The sequence below is a fragment of the Symsagittifera roscoffensis genome, chromosome 4 (assembly GCF_963678635.1).
Source record: "Symsagittifera roscoffensis chromosome 4, txSymRosc1.1, whole genome shotgun sequence".
NCBI lineage: Eukaryota > Metazoa > Xenacoelomorpha > Acoela > Convolutidae > Symsagittifera > Symsagittifera roscoffensis.
In genome coordinates this window covers 76,295,371-76,308,904 of record NC_087065.1, presented here as the reverse complement: position 1 = coordinate 76,308,904, position 13,534 = coordinate 76,295,371, and the positions used below count along the sequence as shown (strand labels likewise).

General features: G+C 31.9%; 1 protein-coding gene across 1 annotated transcript in view; it reads right to left on the bottom strand.

Moving 5' to 3' along the window:
- The window catches only part of LOC134845054 (kinesin-like protein KIF27), a 539,890-nt gene that overhangs the window by 228,598 nt on the left and 297,758 nt on the right, over positions 1–13,534 (bottom strand). The gene's annotated exons all lie outside the window — the stretch shown is intronic.

Sequence of the window (13,534 nt, the reverse complement as noted above, 5' to 3'; positions counted from 1 at the left end):
TCCATCCTAAATCGTGAATAAAATTGCTTAATTGGTGGGTCAGCTTAGTGTATTGTTGGGGTCAGCTTAGTGTATATTTACACTAGCGTCAGCTTAGTGTATTGTTACGAACTTTTTTTTCTAACCTAACTCGCAAATAAAAGTGTTCTTTTATTTGAAAATTTTACTGAAGCATTGGAAATAGCATAGCATCTGTTTTCTGATTTTTGACTAGTGTTTGGCTATTAGCTTGTAAGCTTCTGTGGCTGAGTGGCTAGGGTATGAGACTTAGCCGAAATTTTTGCTAATTCGAGGCTAATTTATATTTTTTCTTATTGAACTTTATCGAGCTGCTTTTTCGTCGTGTTCTCGTTAGTGTTAGCGAAGCGAAGCTTCGCCTCTGCCTTTGAACTATGGGCAAATTAATAGCATCTGCTGCTGCCTTATTGGTGGCTATTGTTGTATAGTTCCAAGCAACCGTGACGCTGATGGGAGAACATGAGATTTCTAATCAACAGGCCTGGTATTCAAATGCGGAGCCTGAAATAGTATTTTTAAGAGTCGATTATATAGGTCTTGGTGGTTTTCTTGTTTTTTGTTTTCAGGAAAAAGTTAAAAGTTATTATGCTTAAATTTGATTTTTCGCGGTTCGATTTTTGATTTCAATTTGAGTTCACATGTTAAAAGAAATGCAAACTCCACTATTGAACAGCGAAATTGTAAAGGTCACGAAAAACGTGATCGACTACGAGTTTCGAAAGTGGAGTTTATTTTTAAGATATCCCAGCGGAATATAAACTTTACATATTGATCCAGTTTTTTCATATTGAGGAAATTCTATGAAAAAAGTGAGAAGGAAATACTCTTCTTGAAGTTCAAAGAGCTTTAAGGCCACATATTTTTCCAGAAGTTTTTTTCTTTTGATTCGCTGTTCTTAAATTGGGTTAATTTTTATCATAAAAGGGTCAGGTATAACTCTTCTTGAAATTCAAAGAGCTTCAAGACCATCTATTTTTCTCTGAAATTCCAAGGTGAAGTTGCTTCAAAAAATAAGCCAGTATTTTTTCTGTTGCTCTGTGTTCGTGACTGGTTTCCAACTGTGTTTTGTCTATGTTCAAAAACAAATTTCTCAATATTAATCTAGCAGCCTTGTTGAATTTTTGAATTAAATTTAATATAAATTACTATATGGAAAGCAAATTTTGCTCTCTAGCAAACAAAAATTGAAATTGGGGCCAAATGTATCTTGTTTTAAGTTTTCAACAGAGGTTTTACAAAGAATTTAAGGTTGAAGTAGTTTTTGTTAGTTCATTGACACATTTTAGTTAGTCTATTGGTTTATGCTTGGAATTAGCTAGCGTTGCTAAAACAGTAATTTTTTGTCTAGTAAATAGCCAAGGAATGTTTCAATGATTTTTTAAAATAATTAAATAGTTACTGGAGTATTTAGTTATCGTAGAGTCGAAATAGCTCGTGTTTTTTTTAAATCTCTCTCATTTTTTTAATCATCAGAACAGCTTTTTCTAGATAATTTTACTAGATTAAATTACAAAAAAGTTTCATTTCAGTAATTTGTTGCAAAATTTTTTATCTGTTTCTCGAAGGTTTTCTGAACTGAACTTCACAGTTTCTTGTTTTGTTTGTTTCCATTTTCTCGTAGGAAAGCAATAAATGATTAATTATGTCTCAAATAATCTAAGGCACATGTAAAAATCCTCTACCCCCTCCCCCACATCGACCAATTTAATTTGAACCAATTTTTGACTGACCTTTTTATATCTTTGGAAAGGTTTTGGTATTGTTGTCCTGAGCTCAAAGGTAAAAAGATAATTCACCTATGATTTTTTGCAAAGTTGTGGGGGTTTGTAGATAACCAGTTTGCGACAATACACTGTTAACGCGTAAGCGGCGATATAAGTGGACAAATTTTAATTAAGCGGTCAAATATATCTTTTATCGATATAAGCGGTCAAATTTGTTTCTGTTTATCTCGAAAATACTGCATTGTGATGGCTAGAAAATTCGCATCGTTCAGTTAGCGAAAAAGTGAAATAACCAATTGAACTTTATCCCTCTAAATCAATTTGGGGGAGGGGAAGATTGTTCACAATGTCCTAATCTAAAATTATGATTGCATCTCAAACTGTTACGGAAAGGAATCCAGTCATTCACTGTTTTTTAAACCACTTCTTTGACCTTGATCGTGTTTTTCAACTGAGTTTTTTTACTTTAAAATAGGGCTTGGAAAATTTTCGTTCCACTTGAAATCTTTTTTTTCAGTTTGAAAAACGCATAAAATAATTGTTTCACTGTCTGTTTTTATGAGCATTGATATGGCACGACTTTATTGATATTCTAGCATCGAAAGTGGTTAATAATTGTTGTGACGACATCTCTTACGGCTGTGTACATTTTTTTCTTTGTGAAAAATAGATACTTATGTCAATTTTTATGGTGGTTTATCATTTTTGAAGCCTTTGTTTTGGTGCTTTGTGTCATGCTCGCTTTTTTAAGATCAAAGTACGCTCTCAGTAAGCTTAAGTGGAGATATCGCAAATAGTAGTTTTTTATTTTGTACCAAAATGTCGTATTGAACATTTAAAAAAGATGGGAAGTATACAGCAATCTCCACCACTTTCTTAAACATTTAAAATGAAGCAAAGGTAATTTTTCAAGTAATAAGAAAAATTGCACGCAATAACTTGCTCAAAACAATTTTTCTAAGCATTTTAGGCAGGGGCGGAGCAAGGATTTTCTCGATTGGGGGCAAGAAAGAGGTCAAAAATTGCGTTTTTTCGGCGCGCGCTGAAACAAAATTAGTATATATAGGCGCCCTCAGAAAAATTTAGGATTTTGGCCGAAAATTGATGTCGTAAAATAATAGCAAAAGAGGGACCCTTTGGTTGGTGAGGAGGGAGCGACCCGCCCCTCCCCCATCCTTAATCCACCCCTGATTTGACGATTGAATGTATTTTCAATTTTAATTGGTTTGAACAAATATTCATATGCTCAAGTTCCTTTCATAAATGTTGGAAAATTGAAAAAGCTTCGGACTATAGAATATGGCTCTACTGAACTTTAAACTGGAAAAGAGAGTGCTCCTATCAAGGCGATGCTCCGAATGTTCTAACTGTCCTTAAAATTAGCGGATATAGTTTGAGGATGAAAAAAATCCAAAATTTGGGCGACTTTTTTTTCCATTTGTTTGAAAATCTTTCCCAGAAACGCAATATTAAGTTCAAAATGGTAAAATTTGCGTCTGATATCTCAATATTTGGATTGGCTAGCCAGCGTTTGTTCAATTTAAACAATATTGAGCTGAATTAGTTTGCCTCATTTGCTATGAGTTTAAGGAAATTGTGACTCAAAATTTATTAACGTAAATAGGACTCATGGACTTTCTGCAAACTGATGATTTCTGCAATATCTTAAACGCAATTTTCTGCAGTTCGAGAAAACCAATTTAAATTTTTTTGTTTTTTAGTCTAATTTCAAGCAAGCGAGTAACATTTTTGTTCCGACTATTTGAAAAATGAGGAACTTTGTATTCGGGTGTGTTTGACTTTTTCTTTTTTTTTTTCGTTTTCCACTCAAAGTCAGGTACCACAATTAATCATCGGAATAGGTCGAGTGATAAATCATACTAGAGCCCTTTTAGCCGTGATTCAAAGAACATGAAAAAACTTCGAACTAAATTATCTCAGTGTCGAGAAAAAACGGTTTGAATTATTATTTTTGTTTTACTTTCGAGCGAATAATTTGAGTGAGTGGGTGAATAAGTTCATTTATTTCAACAAAAAATGTACAGCATTTTAATCATTCAAATGGCTCGAGGTCGAGTGATATTTCAAAAGTCTTTTCAATCGTGATAAGAACGACATTGTATTTTTGTATTTTTGTAAAAAAGTTATCGAGAAATGGTCCGAATGTCTAGAAATACCGGTTTGAGTTTTAGTCTAATTTCGAACAATTAAATCAAGCAAGCAGGCTTAATATAGAAATATAGAAGGATAAGCCGCTAACCTTTGATAAATTTTTCTGAAGTTCTTAGTGTTATTTTTGGAATAAGAATAGTTCAAAAATTCAATAAAATTTATAAAAAAAAGTTCAAAATTTGTTTCTGAATTTTGTTTTTATTTTTTTCCAGTCCTTTTTCGATAGAAAACTTTTACAGGATTTGACTATTTTACTGTGATTGTCGAATATACCTAAAATTAAGGTTTCGTTTCAGATCCTTTCATCACACCACGCACAAAAACAAGCCTCATTTGAAGAAAAACGTGAAAAAAATTTTTGCACACTTTTAAGAATATGGTCGTCGAAAAATCCTGTGCAACTTGCACAGTAACCTGCTATCGTAGCTTTAAATTAAAATTAAGTATTTAATCTATAAAAAAATAGTTCAACAATAAAAATTACATATTGAAGACTCATGGAACAACAAAAATGAAAATTTCGAGAGAAACTGAATGATTTAGAAAAAAACTGAAAATTTTAAGGAATTTGAAATTTTCAGATTTGTCTTTTCTTAAGGTCCATTTTTGAGAAATAACTGTAATTAAATAATTCCATTTTTGATAGCCCTAAGGGTTCTTTAGGTCAGATTCCCTAGAATTTTGCTAGAATTTTTGTTTGGGGAGCAAATCTTACGACCAAATCGAAGGGCCTTTTATACCAATAGAAATCATTGACTCTGTCTGCTTTCTTAATTTGTGTATTTCAACATACGAACGATAGAAAGTTTGAATTAATTCAAATTTGGCTAACTCGGTCGAGGCCTTAACGATTTTTTTTGTTCGTGGAGTGGTCAGAAAAATCAGGGTTTTTAGACAAACTCCGAAGACATTTTGGAACCTGATCTAAACTACATTTTATGATTGGATAAATTAGATATTTTACCAATGTAAAGTATTTAATATTAACCAATCATGATCCATCTAACTAACAATCCACTTATTTGTAAGTGCTGAAATTACTTGTAATTTCAGCACCAGAGAGATTTGAATTTAACTTAGAAATTAGTTGAACTCTCCCGAGTACTTCAGCAGCCGCAATAAACCAGTATACCCTAGATCTATTGAGCCTAGCAGAGACTAGTTAAACAACCTGAGACTAGATAGTATAAGAGTAAGATTAGGATCGGTATTAGACTAAGAAGTTGCACGAATCTATCCGGCCGAAAATAAGATAGCGTGACGAGCAGACGGTGTACCCTATCCGAAATTACTCTTTGAGTTATACCCATCGGTCCTAACTCATCTGGTGCGACCATAAGTCTCGAACAAGACCTTAATAGCTTAGCATTAACCAATAATAGATTAGAATTTAGACAAAACATTTACAAAATGTTATACGACAATAATTTAATCGAAATGTCTCTACGACTCAATAGATCAGAAGCAATATTCCGAACGATAACAGAACTACCCGGAATTGGAAGAAGACCTCGAACCAGAGACGACATACGACAAAGCAGAAACATACCATATAGTTATATGATAGTTCGGCAAAAGCCAGAACAAACTTTTGTATTTAGAATACTACTAGCAATGAATTTAGATTTTCATTTGCAAACATAAAATTTTGAAGTCAATCTTCAAAATCATTTCAGGCGCTAAACAAAATTATTAATATACAATAACGATTGATAAAAAGATCTCAGATCGTTTTCCTAAATTCTGCAGTAATATACAAAACATGTTTGAAAAATATTTATTGAAAAATCAAAATAAAAATTAGTAGCATGACAATAAATGGTTAGTAATTATTTATTGTCCGAATTTAGATTTTCATTTGCAAACATAAAATTTTGAAGTCAATCTTCAAAATCATTTCAGGCGCTAAACAAAATTATTAATATACAATAACGATTGATAAAAAGATCTCAGATCGTTTTCCTAAATTCTGCAGTAATATACAAAACATGTTTGAAAAATATTTATTGAAAAATCAAAATAAAAATTAGTAGCATGACAATAAATGGTTAGTAATTATAAATCATCCTGTTGTTCCAGCTTCATCGCCTAAACATAACAGCAATCATAAGCTCACTAATATCATAAAAATACTAAATCTATTCTTTACACAAATTTAAAACATTTTAAACTTAAATTCACTTAATGTTAAAATCAGATCATCAAGGCTTATCCTTGGATCTTAAATCATTTTCTATTTAATTAAATTTAAAACTTGATCATCAAGGCCTATCCTTGGATCAAAAAGAACAACTTTGTTCTCCCCCACCCACTTAACGAGTGTCTAACGACCTCAAACGTCGATTCACTATCCAACCCTTTCTAAAAACCCAGGACTAATAGAAATTTTTGAACAAAACTAATCATTCAAGTTAGGATAAACAGTGAAGAACTTCGGTTATTCATCCTTCACTTGATCCCCCCTCTTACCAGACCCAGGATAAATCTTAAACTTAGTAAGTTTAAAATAGTATCTAACGAACTACTCGCGTTCTAATTATACCTGAACCTTGTGGATCGATTTACTATCCTCCAACCCTGAACACAATCACTACCCTTAAGTAAGATTAAGTAAGTTAACACCTTAGCTTATACTATCCACGAGAAAGTATAAAATCATTCTTCGGAATCGATATACTTTTCTCCCCAACCCTGAACAAATAGACCCAGGTTAGGCTAACAAAAAAATCGTAAGGACTAACAGTTTAAGCAAATAGAAATCATTTAACAACTTTTTGCATCCGTCATCCTAAACCTTATGTCATTTAAAAACCTAGGAAATAAACAAACAATCGTTTTACACAATTGTGAAATAGATAACAAAAAATACGACCTTGTAATCACACCTCATACACAAACAGTTGGATACATTAGAAAAAAACGACAAACATTAAAGAGAAAAATAATAACTAAACAAAGACAAATAACACGAAAAAGATTTTCAAAAAATCGAAACGCATTTTCAGAATCAGAAACCAACAGTTTAGACGAACTTTATAAACTAAAAGAATCAATAGATAAAAATTGCCCAATTCACGATCAATTATATTTCTCTGACTCAGAAACAACTTCAAATTCATCAAAAAGAGGAAAAAGAAGAATAAAAAAGCAGTATAAACACAAACCAGTACATTTATACAATTGGAATCAACCAATTAGACACATTGATAATTACATATTAACAGTCATCGAACGAAAAAATGAGCTCAACGTACACCCCAGGTGAAGAAAGTCCAGATGATGATGATATTTTCCCCTTTATCGTAGATGCAACCACTGATAGAGGACAGCATATATTTTGCAAAAATTTACTCTTAAATTTGTTTGAACCCGGAATCAGTCCATGTAAAACAGAGTTCCCAGATGTAAAAATCAAAAGACAAATTATCGATCACTATCTAAAAGATATATGTAACCTAACACAACAATACGGAATCTACTCCATAGAATTCAACTCACCAAATCAGAATCACAATAAATATATAATTCAAACAGACGACCTTGATTTAGAATTTTCAAAAGTATTCTCAGAATATATAAAAAGCATCCAATATCATAACTCACAAAGAGCAAACTCCATATTCACCAATGAAGTTTTTGCGATAATATATAGTTATATCTCGATATTAGAAAACGAAATCCAGATACCAAATGTCTCACCGACAGAAACATCTAAACATATAAGAGTACGACATGAAATAACACTACTCTCTAGTTTTCTAAATATAATTAAAGAAAATTTCACGAAAGACGAAGTTTCACAACATACAAAACACGACTTACAAAAAATCTTGGCATGGTTCATAATAGATTATTTCACACATAATATTGATTTAATTTCACAAGCAAGAAAAAATTTTAGACCCCAAAACTCAAACGATGATACTGCCATCACAGAACAATCAGACTATGTTTGGGACCCCGAATGGTCTCATCCCGCATCCATAAACTTCCCACAATCAATCTCAAGTCAAGCAATAAGTACGATATCTTATGTAAGAGATTATGTACGAGTAATACCATTAACCATTGATGCAACACCACTAAACTATAATACATTTTTACCCGATATGCAAAATAATAGTTTAAACTCTACAGTCATACACAATGAAAACCTCAATGGAACTAGGAACCGTACTCAACAAGATATCCAGACACCATCACACTTCATAAATGAAGAAATCGTACACACAACAACTACACAACAAAGTATTTCACCAATACGTCCAAACTTAACAACACCAAGAAATACAAACCCTTCACAAACACAGGTAACCTTACAATCAACCGTTAAACCTTCAGTTGCCCCAAAATATTCACACATGGATTACCAAACATACAGACCCATGACAATACCGCCAAAAACACGCAAAACGTTCACTAGAAACAACTTTGCAGACCATAATTATAATTACACACATCCATCAAAAACAAATTATCAACCACGAAAAAATTTTAGTAATTATACAAGATCTCGAAACTGGGATAACCCAATGGCACCACCTAATTCAGTAAATTTCCAAACAAATTTACATCCTCCACAGGATCGTAGTGAAAACTATCCATTTTTTCAATAAAATAAAAATAAAAAACAAACATCTTATCAAATGGATTACTTATCCTCAGATGATGATTTCTTACAACCAGATATATTTACACCCTATAATCAAGAATATCGTGGACAAGTAATACAGAAACCACATACATATCATAGAATTTTTTCTCCACAACCAATAAATATACAAAATCAACAACCAATTCAACAACAAAACCCAATTAATACACAATTTTCTCAACCAATTCAGCAACAAAACCCAATGATTGCAAATTCGTACCAACCAGCACAAATGCAAAATGAAATACCACTCCCATATTATCTTCAACAACACGAAATAACAAGAAATCAACTTTCAAATTTTTCTCAAATGCCAAATGCAGCAGAATCATTACAAATGACGATGAATCCATACCTTATGGGTGGATCATCAATAACATCAAATAAACCTTTAATGGTATTCACAGGAACAGACCCTGAATATTCTGTAGAAGACTATTTAAATGCAGTCACAGCAAATTTGATTTTAAATATAGGACCTGAACCAATTAATACGCCACTACATCAAAACTGGATACATCGACGCACAGCGTTAATACAAACAACTCTAGATGGCGCAGCCCAAAAATGGTTTTCAGTATTGCCTATAGAAATAAAATCAAATTGGAAAAGATTTACACAAGAATTTTCAAAAATGTTTGACTCCGAAAGAAACAAACAACAACAAAGAGTTTTATGTAATGAAATTCGCAGATTACCAAACGAAACCATCAAGCAATTAGCAGTACGAATCGAAACACTAGTTCGAAAAGCATATTCATTAAATACACATGACTATAAAAACACAAAGATGACAGAAATCTTAATGATGACCTTAACACCACAATTAAGGAAAATAGCAATAAAAAAGAGAGCATCCCATCCTTCGTCAATTCGAGAACCCAATTTAGATTTTCGAAAACTAGTAGACAAACTAGAACAAGCAGAAATCACAATGAAACTCGAAGAAACGGAAAATCTGAAATTACAGTACGTTAACAGAATTGAAACAGCTTCCACAAGTATAAACAATATACAGGAATCAGATACAGATCTCGTTGAAAAAATCACTGAAATACTCAATATTTACGAAAAACACCCAAACTTTAAAGGTAAACCATCTTTCAAAAAATGGTGTAATTATTGCCGACGATACGGACATAGTATTTCTGAATGTAGACAAAAACAGCAAGACAATCAAAATAAACCTCAAAAATATAAAGAACCAAATAAATCATTCTATCAATACATGAAAAAAGATCAAAATCTACCGAACAAAACAGTCTACAGCAACAACAGTTCAGGAAAACCACTCCCGAACAATACAAATTATACAAGAAATCAATCACCATATAACTCAAGTTATAGAGGAAGATCACCAGAACGAAGAAACACGCATAATTCATCACAAAATCACTACAATAGACCAAATAGTCGAAATAACTACTCCAGATCACATTCAAATACACAACGATTTGTTTCTAGATCTAAATCACAATCAAGAAATAATTATTATCCAAACAATCAATCACGAAATTCATCATACAATAGGAATAGAAACTACTCCAATAATCGGAATAGAAGTTTTTCAAACAACCGAAACCAGAATTACCCGAACAATCAATCAAGGAATAACTCATATAATAGATCGAACTATAACAGACCAAACAATAAATACCAAAACAGATCGCGAAATAATTCACAAAATCGACACTCAAGTTATAATAATCGTTATAGAAATTATTCCCAATCACCACACCGGAATAATAATAACTATAATAATTCTAATAATCGCCACAGAAGTAGTACACCTAAACATCAAAGACATATTAATCAAGTACAATCTAATCCAGAAACAACATCAGACCCTCCAGGTATTGATGACACAGTAACTGATACGTTACAACTCAATCAAATAAACTGTGGATCATCAGATTCAGAAAGCGATGCAGAAAACACTCTCTCCATCAACATGATAAAGTCGAAAATGACTATGAACCTGTTATATATGAAGAACTTTTTTCATCACACATATATGAGAATCAATCAGAACTCCTTCACAATTATTATATTGAACCCGTCCATTCCACACCGACGACACAAAAAACTAATGAAATTAACACTACAAACCAACCCAATGAGAACGAAAAAACAAAATGCTTGAATACAAATCACATCTATCAAAACATACAAAAAGAACAACCCAAAGAAAAAATTTGGACAATACCATTTCTTTTGGAAAGTCCAAGAAGCAAAGAATTTCAACCACCAGATCTTGAAATTGATTTTTTAATTGATTCAGGAGCAGAATCAAATATAATAAACATTCCCACATGGAATGAAATAAAAACCTTACACCCAAAGCTAACACCTCTTGAAACCTCCAGCAAACTAGCAACAGCACAAGGATCAACATTAATAAATTACGGAAAAATTCAATTATTTCTTCTCCCCACAAGAACAATGGAGCAAAACAAAATTTAACCAAACCATTTAAACAAATATTCCATATCACTGATATTAAACACAATATCATTGGAATACCATTTATCTCTAAATATATACCAACAATCAACATCTTGAATAGTAAAATATTAATCAAAGATAAATATACAAAAACAAAAGACACATCCCTAACATTTTTTCAAAGATTAAATAAACAACCACCATTTTTTTCAAAATTTTACCCAATATATAACCAACAAAGAAAACACTTGAAACCACTATCAGGAAACATCTATAATTTTTCAATCAAACAAGTTCACCAATATGATAAAAAACAAAACAAACAAAAATTTTATATGTCAGATTTTGAATTCAAACCTATTCATAAGTTTTTCAAAATCACAATCTCATCAATAAAATATTTGAAAAACTCGAATTCAGATATTATTTCCTTACATGTATACAACAATACACCTTACCAAGTAACATTACCTTTAGGACTTTTAGGCTATTGCGAAACCAACGCTACAATATCACCAATACACGAAAAAGCATATCGTGTAAATAATATACTCCAATTACTAGATATTTGCCAATCCACAATCCTTAATGAAGATTTATCTATAAACAATATAATAAGTAACGAAAACAGAAATACGGATTATTTCACAAAAACACCATATTTCAAACCTACATTCAACATAAGTAACTACACAGAGAATCAATAAAAATTTTTAACAATGTTTAATTTCCAACATTCACAAATAACACAAGACGAATTTGAAAAACTAGCAAAACAGCTAATTAAATATTCATCAGTCTATGCAACATCCAAATTTGATGTTGGCAAAATCAGCTCATCACTACATCTCCCATTAAAACCAGACGCAGTTTTCAAAAAACAAAGAGCAAGTAAAGTACCAATTCACTTACACGATAAAGTGAACCGATTACTCGACATTTTAGAACAATACAACATTATATCACCAGTAAACAAAGAGGAACAACCAAAAGGCAACTTATTTATCAACCCTGTTATCATTCTAGCCAAAGGAGAATCATTAAAAATTGTTCTCGATGCTAGATACCTCAACTCACTCATAGATGAATCAAAGTGTAATTGGCCCATTGAACCAATACAAGTTATTTTAACAAAAATAAACGGAAAATACTTTACCACCGCCGATATGAATAGTGCATATAATCAAATGTCATTAGATGAACAATCACGACGCTTAACACAATTTGTTATTGGAAATCAACAATACGAATTCAACCGCTTATTCTATGGAATATCCATAGGACCAGCAGCATTTTCAGCTTTTATGAGCAAAATTTTTCGACCACTAATACTCAAGAAAAATGCAATCACCTATTTAGACGATGTTTTTATGCAATCACAGACAAAAGAGGAAATGTTCAATGTTTTAGAACAATATCACCAAATACTTCAGAACGAAAATCTGAAGGCCGCCCCCGATAAATCACACTTCTTTTTGACAAAAGTTAAATTCTTAGGGCATAATATAGAAAGAAAAACAATCACTCCATTGAAATCACGTATAGACGCTATTCAAAAACTCCAACCACCAACAAATAAAAAGAAAATCCAAGAATTCCTTGGAATGTTAAACTTTCTAAGCAAATATGTTTATAAAATGCAATTATATCTACGACCATTCTATAACATACTTAGACAACAAAATAATTTTGAATGGAATACAGAACATCAAGCACGATTTGAAGAAATTAAAAAACTTCTAACTGAACAAATTTCAAACACAATTCCAGATTCAAATCAACCATTTTATGCAATGTGCGATGCTTCGAACTTTGGCATCGGCGCAGCATTATTACAATCACATAATAGTACAAATAAAATGAACCTCATATCAGCAAATTCTCGATTATTCACTCAAGCAGAGCTACGACTCTCAACTCTAATGAGAGAATGTACAGCCATAATATATACACTAACAGAATATGAATTTCTGATACTTGGATCAAAACATCCCACAGTTCTATTCACAGACCATAAACCAATCATCTTTCTTTTTACACAAAAGTCTAATCCAAACCACCGAGTTTATAGATTTCAACTCATTTTAATGAAATTCCCAAACTTACATATAGTTTGGACCGCAGGAAAAAATCTTGCATTACCAAACACCTTAAGTCGAAATACGCCACCTGAATTACTTACACGTAAAACCACAGTCGAAATACCCAAAAACATAAAATTCTACCTTGCAGAAAATGAAACATCACCCCGATTGGAATGCAAATATGCAGTAAAAACTGACGTTGAACAATCACAAATAAATAATCACTATGAAGTTGATCTACTTGGAACATCAACTTTTAAACCAATCCCATATTCACAATGGATAAAAAACAACACCCAACAAAAAAGAATAAAACAACACCCGCCTAAAAAAGACCATTTTCCACTAATTGAAAAAGAAAATTTGACTGATAAAATAAACTTATCAGGACCACAAACAAACGATTCAAAATACACAATAAATCAAGTTTTTGACCT